Source organism: Podarcis gaigeae, assembly GCF_964106915.1.
Source record: "Podarcis gaigeae genome assembly, chromosome: 1".
Classification (NCBI taxonomy): Eukaryota; Metazoa; Chordata; class Lepidosauria; order Squamata; family Lacertidae; genus Podarcis; species Podarcis gaigeae.
In genome coordinates, this window is record NC_139678.1 from 81,268,383 (window position 1) to 81,279,107 (window position 10,725).

Genomic DNA, 10,725 nt, shown 5'->3' on the forward strand with positions numbered 1-10,725 from the left:
CCGGCGGGAGAGGGGCGAAGCCAGCTCCGAACAAGGCGGGGGAAAGGGGCGCGGCGGCGGCGGCGGCGGCGGGAGAGGGCGAGTAGCTGAGGGCAGCGAAAGCGGCATGGTCAAAATGCGAAGGGGAGGAGGAAATCCAAGAAAGTGGATTCCCGCGAAAGAGAAGGGAGAAGGAAAGGGCGGTCCGCGGAGGGGACTCTTCCAGGCGGTTGTTTTATTCCAGCGCGTTTCATTATCCAGTACAGAACTGTTCGCACACTTCACTTCTGCTGTTGTTTCCAGTGGTTTCCAACTTTCACCCTTTCGGACAAGAAAGCGGCCACGCGGATGATGTCTTGAGATGATGAGAAATTCACCGTAGTTTTCCTGAAGGTATCCTGGGAAAATAAAATAAATAATAAATAATTTTTATTATTTATACCCCGCCTATCTGACTGGGTTGCAAGAGAAAAAAATAAGGTGCTATTTCAGTATTAATTATTTTTTTTTACAAACCACAAAAAGCGACTGGATACTAACAAACACCGGTTAAGTTTCCTTAATGCCGTCTGCACCTCCAATGTGGTTAATTTTGAGGCCTGAAGTAAATTTAACAGTTGATATAGGGTGGATTTCCAAGCTTTGTTCTTTTGAACAAAGCCTTATAGAGGCATGCAAATGGTGTGCCCCCCCCACTTTAAAATTTTAATTTTGCAGGTGACATTATTTCCTATTCACATTAGTTTACAACATTTGGATTTGCTGTACAGGGAAATGGCCTGGAGAAGTAGGATTCAGGCAGCACACAAGGGACCTTTTAAATTCAAGACTTCATGCAATCCTAAGAAACAGAAAGAACTCTTGTCAGGTTTGATCAAGCCCTCATTTACAGATTTTGACAGCCTGTCAGACAACAGAGGAGAATCTACCTAAAATAATTCCCCAGTTCACATTAGTCTGACTATATGGAACCACCACTGTTGAACACATGAGTAAAAAACCAGCAGTCTGAACCCACTTAAGTTCGGTTTCAGCCAGCTAATCGAATGCCAGTTCAAAAGGACTGTTGTTGTTTAGTCATTTAGTTGTGTCGGACTCTTTGCGACCCCATGGATCAGAGCATGCCAGGCACTCCTGTCTTCCACTGCCTCAAAAGGACTAGCTTACTTCAACTAAAATATCAGCAGATCCCTCCTCCTGTCTACTGACTGAATCTTCCACAGGATCTCATTTCTGCCCATGGACAGAAGGAGTTCTTGCATTCAAGGAAGCCTAGCTAGCCTAGTTAACACTTGATCCACTTCCCCAGTATGTTGAAATCCACACACACCCCACATTAAATCAGTGGAACTTAACATTTGAGCAAATGTCCATAGGATTGCTCTGCACAATTTCCTTTTTGCAGAAGGGAAAGTGAGGCTGACACTCAGCTGCAGTATATGATTTGAGGTAGAATAAGGGCTCAGGATTTTGTTTTCAAAACAAATGCTGAGTCCTGGAGCAGGCAAAGCAACAATGGAAAAACTATCTCTGAGTGTTTGCAGAATGCATCTCTCTCACCACTAAGCAACCTCTGCCATTTAGGATCAAGGAGTTTAGAATTAAGGAACAGGATTTCCAGAGTTGCTGAGATGGCTCCCAGGCAGACTTGATTACCATTCCATTTAGTCTGAAAATCAAAAAGCCTTGGAGATAATATTTTCTCCTAGGCCATCAAGTGAGTTCTGTGACGTGTAAGTTGAGACCTGAATGTCTTTCAGAAGTCAGGCATGCACCAAAATGTGAAAGTCCTTCTGTTCATATTGCCAGCCAGCCATGCTCTTTGCCAGGAAACACTATTCCATTCCATCTCAATAGGTTTCTGTAAAGTGGCTTTTGTTTTTTGTGCTTATGCAAACCTCAGAGTCTCCCTGAACTTGCTAATGCCTCCCTTTTATGTGTGGGTTGTGCCATTTTGGCTAACTAAAGATAGGCAGTCAGAGAAGGCATTTAGGATGCCTTCGTTTGCTCTGGTAATGCTGGCTCACATACCTCTACTAGTCCTTATAAACAAAAATGGAATAACCTTACTCAGAGGCAGTAGACCTCACATCCCTACCTGCAGGGAAGAAACAAAGAGGTATGGCTATCCCCAAAATGGCCTACTTCCGAGTTTCCTTGGGGCAAGAGATTGGCTACTGCTGGAACCAGAGTACTACTAGCCACAACTGCTGTGCTTCACCTCCACTGCCAGAGGCCGTGTGCTTCTGAATACCCATTGCTGGAAACTGCAGGAGGGAAGAGTACTATTGCACTCAGGATGCTGCTTGTGGGTTTTTCCTATGTATCTGGTTGGCCACAGTGAGAACAGAATGCTGGACTAGGCAGGCCATAAGGGCTAATGTTTTTATATAGAATGCAGCCCCAAATGTAGTTCGCTTTGTAGAATTGTGTTGGTTACCTCAGGGGATGCTCTAGCACAAATGCACATCAAATCACAGTGCAGAAGAACTTGGCTCGCCAATTTAAACCCAGTGGTTAAGAAGGCAACCTGTTCTGTTGTTTAAATATATATATATATAATTGCAAAGAAATGCAGTAAGAATAAGACAGACTTAAGTAGGACACATAATAAGCAAATATAATGTAAAATAGAGACAGATAGGGAAACAAATCGGTCTCTAATAGTAGATGTGAATCAAGCAAATGTTTATTCACTTGGGTATCTGCCATACCAAGAAGATGAAATGCCAGGAGTGGGGTAGGAGACTTGCATTAAAAGGAGAATTTCCACCAGTTGCAGCTTCACCTAGTGTTCACACTGCCACAGTTACCAAAGCAGTGGCGTGTTATCCTGTTAGTGTTGCATGAAAACATGTAAGAGAACAGAATGTTGGTACTGTTAGATTTCTGTTGGGGAGAACACCGAATTGAGCTTTTTATATTTTCCAACTTCCTATAACCTCTTTTATAGGATGGGGTTGAGCAGAAGTGGGTTTCAGTCTCAAAAGAAAGGCATCCTGATTCAATACATGCTCAGGGACCCTGTGTCCTCAAATCCTGTTTTGGAAAATATAAACCTTTGTTGTCAAGATAACGACACTCAAAAGCTGATTCTCTGTGACACATACGCTATGCAAGATGCCAGGTTTAAAAAATCACATCAAAAGTTAGAAACCTGGAGTGAGATGGAAGACTGTATAAACCAAAAGCCACAGAGGAGCTTTTAATGGATTTCAGCATTTAGAGAGTTGAAGAGGGTATTTCCTTTGTTGAAGAGCAGCGGAGGGGTCGTGTTGCAGCTTGTCATGAACACTGAGGTTCCCTAACACCTCCCTGTGGTATTATCATCACCTCTGGGCTTTTGTACCCAAGTGACAAGTTCCAGCTCGCCTGCCCCCAAGAAAATGAGTGAATGTATTTCTGGGCCCAGCAAGAAGAATTACCAGCACAATTACATTGCTCTTAGAAAGTGCCCCATCCTTTCAGCCTAGAGAAAGGCACTGACTGATATATTTTGGTGTGGTGGGGCCCTCCCCACCCTCTTTCACGTCCTGCATTCAAAACAGAAATCCAGATTGCAGAAATGACATCATGGCTGCCATTTTGTGGCTGTTGCTGCTGCTCTGGTGTACACCACTACCAGCACTGGGTGTTGAGGACTGAGGGAAGTGAGAAGTTCACAATGCAAGATAACTTTAAATCCCAGTTCACACAATGCAGGCCGAGTGCGAATGGCACCTGCATTCCGGCAAACACGCTATGTTAAATGTGGGGTTCCCTTTAACGTGCCTGTATTTTGAAAGGAAGGAAGAAGAAAGTTGCTGAAGGGGAGGGGGGGGGGGAGATCAGGATCCGATTGCAGGAGTTTCATTCCTGAAGCAAATACGCCAAATCCTTGAAAATGTGCAATTATTTTTGAGCCCACAATTTCTAGGCAGGCTTCTGTTCAAATTTCTAGACTGGTAAATGAATTCCAACCTCTTATGTGGCAAATAAATGTTTTCTATTTTGCAATAAGCTGTCATTTGCATATCAAGTCGCGCAGAGAGGTGGCAGCGTGCAGCTGTTGCTTGTTGCAACTCGCCTGTCTGATCACCGGCTACCGCACTGCAAGTTATTCACTCATTTAATGAACACGGTTGCTGTATCGCGGCCTCACAAATCCAGGCAGCCTCATTTACATAGGATGTGATTTATTCATGATGAATAGCAACCTTATGGATGTGCACAGTGCACACGCTAAATTAGCATACTTTACTCATGCTATTTCCAGCAGATGGTTTCTCTCTGTACCAGCTGCAAACAAGGAGGAGTGAAGGCACATTCAGGGGAAGGACTTAGCTGACCATTCCTCAATGTCAGGGGAGATAAAAAGCCCTGAGAGGAAGCACAGAAATACCTGTCCACAGGATTACCTCTTTTACCCGCTCTGTCATTACGCCTCCGTCTGTTAAAACACTGGCAACCTTATTCTCACAGTTAAAATGCAGAAGATCCCCATTATAGATAGAGGTTCAGTGCTGATTTAGCATGCTTCAGCTCATTGACTTTACAAGGTTGAATTGACACCCTTACATAGTGTACAAACTGGAATATACAAGTAGAGCCTGCAACAAAATGTTACAGCACGGATGCTTCTGTTCCAGATACAGTAGTACCTTGGGATACAGATGCTTCAGGTTACAGACTCCGCTAACCCAGAAATAGTACCTCAGGTTAAGAACTTTGCTTCAGGATGAGAACATAAATCATGCAGCGGTGGCGCAGGAGGCCCCATTAGCTAAAGTGGTGCTTCAGGTTAAGAACTGTTTCAGGTTAAGAACGGACCTCCAGAATGAATTAAGTTCTTACCTTGGTTTACGAACTTAATCCGTTCTGGAAGTCCGTTCTTAAACCAAAACTGTTCTTAAACCGAGGCGCGCTTTCCCTAATGAGGCCTCCCACCGCTGGTGCCCTTCCACCGTTCGGCTTCCATTCTTAGACCGAGGTAAAGTTCTCAAACCAAGACACTATTTCCAGTTTTGTGGAGTTTGTAAACCAAATCGTTCTTAAACCGAGGTACCAATGTATTTTATTCCATCGCCCATCTGTTTTCTGCCCCACCACCCAACAGTTAGCATTCTGTTTCCACTGAGGAGCCTACGCAGCCTTCGGTATTTTTTGTGTGTACATCTATAAATTTTATTTCCTATTTGAGGTTTTGGAATAACCGTACAAATCCGCAACAGATTAGCACACTTATTCAAAGACAGGAGGCAAGATATCTGTATACAGTATATGCAGCTGCTCTTGTTTTGTTTCTTGGTGAGCTTCTCCATCAATGCAATTTGCCATGGTTTGATGTATCAACAGTCCAAATCTGCCCCTTTCAAGTCTTTCTAGTAATGTGCCATTGTCACTCTTGCTGCTAATAGCTTATAACTGATTAAAGTTTTAAAATGTAACATTCTCATGTTCTTGAGGAAGGAGGGTGGTTTTTGTGTGTGGTTTTTTTACAATATGGGTACCAATTATTTTGTTCATTGCCAGAAAAAAAAATATCCCAAAATTTTGCTACCTCACCACAGGTTCTCCAGCACCATGCTGAAAGTGTGGGGTTGAAGTATTGCATTTTCACAAGGGTTTCCCTGAGTCAGCGACATACAGACCAGCCGTGGAATATCTGCGATTGCTATTAGCTTATAAGATAATACTGTGTGGCCCTACACCTTGGAGAGCCAGTGTGGTGTAGTGGTTAAGAGTGGTAGTCTCGTAATCTGGTGAACCGGGTTCGATTCCCAACTCCTCCACATGCAGCTGCTGGGTGACCTTGGGCTAGTCCCACTTCTTTGAAGTCTCTTGTGGGGGAGGAAGGGAAAGGAGAATGTTAGCCGCTTTGAGACTCCTGAAGGGGAGTGAAAGGCGGGATATCAAATCCAAACTCTTCTTCCCATCATCCCCAACTATTGGTCATGCTGGCTGCAGCTGATGGGCTGCAGGTTCCCCATTTCTTCTGTACTGTATGTGTCAAAAGTGGAAACAAAGAAAGGGAAACAAAGAGGGGGGTAATGCAAGCAAATGGAGACTGAGAGCACAATCTGTTTTCTGTTCTGTGGCCTCAAATGCAAGAAATTGTGGGAAAGTTAAATTCTTGGATACTGTGCATAGCTCAAACAGTTGCAGCATCATAGCCAGAGAAACATTTCCCCTTAACGGCTCAGAAGGATTGTCAGTTTGCAGTCCAGAGGTCATTTTCCTCATCTTTAGCTGACCCTGCACTGCTAAAGAGACATCTTTGCTTGCTCAAGTACTTTCAAGTTGTCCAAAGCAGGTTCAGAGGCAGCCCAAGACATTTTGCTGCCTGAGGCAGTGCAGCAATCTCCTCCGCCGGAGGTCATAGTGCATAAGTAGCAAAGACAGGTCAAGTTATTTTGACGCCTGAGGCAAAGAAGACAAAACAAAATCTCATAAGCATCTTTCCCGCCTCTTCTTGTTGGTGAAAAGACAACAAGAATTGTATTTTGCAGCCCTTTCCTTAGGCACTGTGAGGAAGCTAGCTCACTAGTTAATGCTAACTTAAATTAACTTAATTAATTAATTACGTTAATTGCTAAATGGGGTATGTTGCCTTTGGGACACAGAAAGTGGCCTGCAATTTTTGACATTTTATTATTGTCCGGTTTTGCAACTTTTTATTGGGCATCAAAACTCTGCCAAATCCGTTTGACATGAGACTTACTCTGTGTCAAAAGCAGAGCACTGACCCCATGGGCTCTGAGACACTCATAAGAACATAACAGATATGCAGGATCAGGCCAAGTCCAGCACCTTGTCCTCAAAGTGACCAACCAGATGCCTATGGAAAGCCTGCAAATGGGACCTGAGTGCAACAGTAGTCGCTACAGGTCTGAGTCCCCAGCAACTGGAATATTCCAGAGGCACACTGGTAGAACATTGAGAGAGAACATAGATGTCATGGTTAGTAGCCCCTCTTCCCTATGGTATGTCACCTGTTTCACAGCTGAGCCCTGACATTCAAAACAGGTCAACTTGCTAGATGCTTTGAGGGGTGACTGTAAAGTGGGCTGTACTGTACAGTCTTCCTGTCTAATAAGGCACCAGACACAGCTATGTGTTTTTGAAATGGTACAATCAGCTTTGCACTTGATATGTAACAGTCTCAATGCAGCAAGATGAGATAAGGAGCCGGAGGTGGGGGAGGCAAGGAGACACTCTAGATCTTGCAAGCCAACTGAACACAAGAGGACAGTGGCTGCGCAGGGAAGCAATTAGAGACGGATCCGGAAAAGAGAGCAAGACTGAACACAGAGAGGATTAGAACATAAGCATCTTTTAAGATCAGAACATCCCAACCGCTGTCTTCCCAGAGCCTGTCCCTAGGGGATGGGCCATATGAGTGGCAGCAGGATATAGAGGATAGAAAGCTTTTTATCTGTGGGATGCTAGTTTAAACCCAACAAAGGCTAAATCAATATTTGAAGCCATTTGTATATTCAGCACATTTTGCTTGTTTGTTCCTGCCTCCGTTGCATTTAGAATCCATTTGAAAATGAAATTCACAAGGAGATTGTGACATTTGGCCTCAGCCAGATGTTGCCCAATAGTTATTATTTTGAGCCTTATTAATTTGCTATTTTCGTATTATGGGATTGTCTCCTCACCATCACAATTCACAAGGCAACCTTTTATTTGATGGATGAGTGAATAAATAAGAAGTGTGGGGTGACACAAGACTCTAATGAGCTGAGCTTAAATATTTGACTAATCAAAGGATTGGTTTTGATTTATTCATTTATACATTAATTAATTTATTTATTAAAAACAGACAAACATCTGATTTGTTAAAGGTCTGCAGAGCATGCAAGATCATTTAACATATTATTGTTAGCTGATTAACAACTGGAAGCTTAAAAATCCAATCTACGAATGAGAAGACGCTGTAAACCCAAGGTTGCTAAGTGAACAAAATCAGTTTCTATCTCGCAAACGACCTCCTGCGGTCCCATTATTAAAAGCTGAATTGTTGATACAGCAGCGCTTTCATAGGATTAGGTCAGGGAGCTCCAGCACTGGCATGAGGGCAAAACTGGTGCTGGGAGCTAAGATCTGAGCTCAGCTCCACTCCTCCACTACAAGCACCAGCAATATGTTCTTTGTCAGAAACCGTAACCAACAAGACTGTGGTGCATCATAGGTACAATTTATACAGTATGGCAGGGGTCCCATGTAAGGACCTCCAAAGGTTGTTGGACACCAACTCCCATCATCCCTGCCCATTGGTCATGCTAGCTGGGGCTGATGGGAGTTGGAGTCCAACATCTGGAGGGCCGCACATTGACTGCTCCTGCAGCAGGCGATCTGGTGTGCCAGTTGGGGATGGGAAGTCTGGGTCTTCTGGCACCTCATTTAAAAATAAAAAAGACTGTGTTATTATTATAACCGCAAACTTGCCAGACTTTAATTTGAAACCCCCACTCTCCAGCCTGGTAACCTGAAATGTCCTCCTTATGCAGGATAAAAAAAAAAAAATGGCTACTGGATGTGGAGGCAGATTCAGTCCTATTAGGGTTAGCAGAACAGGGCAAAGCTAAGATCAGGAAATGGGTGGAGGCTGAAGAGCTTTCTAAACTGCTAATAAGCTATAGAGTCACAGATAAAAGTGGTTCAAGGTCTCACTTGGTAGAAGGCCATTCCCTATGCTCCTAGTGTCTGCTTTCTCTTGCTGAGGTTATTCTTGTTCGAACTTGTGGGACTGATTAGGTTTTAAAGGAGCAGCTCACCCTAAGAGCTATTTGCTGGTGCAGATGTGTAAGCAGTTGGGTTGCTGTATGAATGGGGGGGGGGGGAGAGAGAAAAGCTCTGGACTGCTTTTTAATAAGCCCAGGGATGCTGCCCAGAGGTGCCACTGTGCAAATTGCTGTTTGTGGCGTGACAGCTAAAGAGAGGCTTCTGCAGCAGGCTTCGAGCCAAATTCGTATTTATAAAAGGCAAAAAGGCAGGGATGAGAAAATCATTACATAACAATGAGAGGAGCAGGCACGAGAAACGAAACTGTTGAAAACTCTTTGCGTCTTCAGCTTACCCAGGAAGAGCAGAGAATTGCCAGAACTAATCTCTCATTAGGTCCTTAGAATACACAGCATCACCCAGAGGAAAGAGCTCGGTTTCTGGGCCAGGAGATTTACCGGCTGGCTGGTGTTACTGACTATATTCATTTTTGCAATTTGTGGATGTGAAGCAGGTTGGCTCTGCTGAATATTACCTCTTAGCTCCCAGAGAATGGCAAAAATGCTTCCCTTCTGTGAAACTCCATCCCCTGCCCACCTGCACGCACACACCCCTCTAATCCAGGCAAGCACACAAAAGGCTCCTGTGCAGGATTATAAAAAACACAGCATCTCTGCCTTTGACTTTGTTTGGATCCCACATGCAGGGACTCTATAGATTTGGATGGCAAGAAATTGGGCATCCATATATTTACAGTACATTTCTACCACACAGAGGAGGCATCTGGAGAAGGCTTAAGTTGGCAGAGTGGGATATGCATTTCAATTGTCTAATGCGTGCCCTGCACGGCTCCACATTCAGATCCTGGGAATACTGGGCACACAATCCACCCAAGTGTTATCTGCTTATTAAGTCCCATTGAGCCAACTGCATGCTGTCTGTCCAGATTCATATTCTGGCTTCACACCTGTATGCAGTAGTTTCAGGTATTTGAGGATTCTTGAGCAAAGGAATGCAGTCCCTCCCTTCCACCACCACTGTCCATTCAAGGGTCCTCTTCCCCTGCGTCTAAGCTGTACAGCCACCTGGGAAAAACCCATAAAGTGAGCAGCAGCAGACAGTGATGGCAGAGCAGCAACAGGAGGGGGACCTGGAGGTTGGCAGAAGGCTCCAGCAAATGCCCACTCCTGGTACTAGGCCTGTCTCTATGGTTCATGTACCACACCCTTTTTACTGCAGTGTAGTGGGAGTATAGAAAGCACAGCTATTCTGCTGCAGAGGCAATGTAGGGTTCCCATAGGAATTTATCTACGGCCAGCCACTGCCACTCTAAGTGCAGAATTTCAATAAGCAGATACCCTGATCCTAAGCCAATTACTCATAAATAAAAGAGCAGGGTTCAGATCCCCACTCAGTCATAAAGCACCGAGCAGACCGTATTTCCTTGAATGGTTAACTTCACTTGTGCCATGTGATTTATTGCTGACCTGCTCCTGATACCCACTCCCAATGAAGTCTCAAGGTATCAGCGTCTGCCAACATTTTAGTGCATCAAAGCCTGGAGAGGAGTCATCCGGGAGAATCCTGGTAAAAATGGACTCGGGGACATGCTGAAATAGTTATTAGACACATTCACCAAAGCAGCCCCAATATTTTCAGCTACATTGCAGTTTGGTATGAACTGTGAAAATGCACACACCTGTGTTAGAATAAGGTTGCAATACTAAGCAAACTTAGAAGCAAGGGCCATTGAATATGCATCAGAACATGGGGTTTGATCACTGAACAGGATCAGATCACAAGATAGCCCTGCAAACATACACATAGGTGCACCTATTTTTAAAATATTGCCTAGTGACTGGGTCAAACCAAGAACAGTTCCAGCTCATACTTTAGACATTGCGGTTAAGAGAGGCTTATAGTGGTCTAGCTCAGGGATTGACAGATTGGCAGCTTTGAGGTCTTCCGCAGCAAACATGAAGTCTCTGAGCCCTGCTTCCCTAGTCACTGCCCCTCTTAAGTCATGCGGCAGTAGGG

General features: G+C 44.3%; 1 long non-coding RNA gene across 1 annotated transcript; it reads right to left on the reverse strand.

The window, feature by feature from the left end:
* Window positions 1-194: 194 nt before the first annotated feature.
* On the reverse strand, window positions 195-2,542 carry LOC310825995. Its single transcript, XR_014555595.1, has 2 exons — window positions 2,011-2,542; window positions 195-377 (listed from the first exon to the last, which is right to left on the reverse strand). It is a non-coding gene; the product is annotated as an uncharacterized lncRNA (long non-coding RNA).
* Window positions 2,543-10,725: the final 8,183 nt, after the last annotated feature.